The sequence below is a fragment of the Etheostoma cragini genome, chromosome 11 (assembly GCF_013103735.1).
Source record: "Etheostoma cragini isolate CJK2018 chromosome 11, CSU_Ecrag_1.0, whole genome shotgun sequence".
Lineage (NCBI taxonomy): Eukaryota > Metazoa > Chordata > Actinopteri > Perciformes > Percidae > Etheostoma > Etheostoma cragini.
In genome coordinates, this window is record NC_048417.1 from 27,355,854 (window position 1) to 27,357,499 (window position 1,646).

Sequence of the window (1,646 nt, forward strand, 5' to 3'; positions counted from 1 at the left end):
CTGTAAAGTGTCTTGAGATAACTCTTGTTATGAATTGATACTATAAATAAAATTGAATTGAATTGAATTGAATTTTACAGGAAGCCAATGCAGAGGAGTTAAAACAGGAGAGATATGATCTCTTTTTCTGTTTCCTTTCAAAACAAGTACTGCAGCATTCTGGATCAGCTGAAGAGTCTTTATGGACTTGCTTGAGCAGCCTGATATTAAAGAATCCAGAAAATTACAGGTCATCCAGGTTTTAACATGCTGAAGGCATCATGATTTTACATTATTATTTTCACAAATTACTGTAGGATCACATATTTTTTACTTTATTAACAAGCAACACAGGTGTCCCTAAAATTACTGATATGTTCCCATTCTTAAACATATTACTTGTCCTGAAGAATACTTACTACAAAGGACTCAGCCGCATGTGTGTCTGCAGCCCAAATGAAAATGAATAATGGCTCCTCATGTGATGCAGCCAGGAGTGTACCAGGCGACTGATGTAAATGCCCAGCTAATGAGAATTGAGTGACTCTATTGTTTTTTTGCCACTTAGTGTCGTTCTTTTCACATTCTAACCAAGTCCCTAATCCCCTAGAATTGAGCTAAAAAAGGTGGGTGCACATCACTGGGGCGCAGATGCCAGATAAAACAATAAACCGGCAGAAAGGTGAGGATCAGTCAAAGAAAAGTAAAAGAAGACGTTAACGGGACAGTTGGCGACACTGGCATATCTTCCTATAGATCAGTGTTTGATGGGCTAAATGACCATTTACTTTGTTGTGTATAGTGGGCATCCTCAGACACAAACAATCAGGTCCCTGGAGATTTAATCTCCCTCTCTGATAACAATGTTTTACAGCCCATTAGTGGCTCCTAAAGGCGGTGTGCTGAACCCCTCTGGACAGGAAGTTTGTTCACACCTGTATGGGTTAGTCAGTTGATGACATCTCGACCAATGAGGTGTCTGCAATCAGAGGTGTGAAGACAAACAAACAGCATGAACCCATCAACAAGTGATGCAATCATTACTGAACAGGACTATTTTTTTCAGTTGATATTGTGTCTGACATGAGTACAATTATTTAGTTTATCGAAATTGTCTAGATCTTTAACAAAAAAAGGGATTCAATTAGAATGTTTAAAGTGAGAGGGGTTGCTGTCTTTTTCAAATCCACAGAGAATTATCTCCAATCTCTGCAGCTTCACTAATATCTAGAGAGTATTTTTGTCTCAGTTGTTTTGGTTTTTAAGGCCAAAAACATTCATGTTTTGTTTACTCTCACCAGCGTCAGCGTATCATCAGTGTCCTTTTTTAGTATTCTCAAAAAACTCAGCAGCAAATAGATGAAGTTAGAAACTAGCTGGTCAATATAGTAGAGGATTTAGCAGTTAAAGAGAGTTAGGGTTGTAGTGCTACCGGAGCACACACGAAGGTTCAGGAAATAAGTTCACAAAGTCTAAGAGTGCCAAATTCTGAAAAAGACGGCAGGTTGGGGTGTTGGATTGGTCAAACTAACAACTGGATCAAACACAGGACTTTTCCGGAGGAACTGGGGATCATGTGTTGTTTGAAAATTACAAACCCGATTCCAAAAAAGTTGGGACACTGTACAAATTGTGAGTAAAAAAGGAATGGAATAATTTAGAAATCT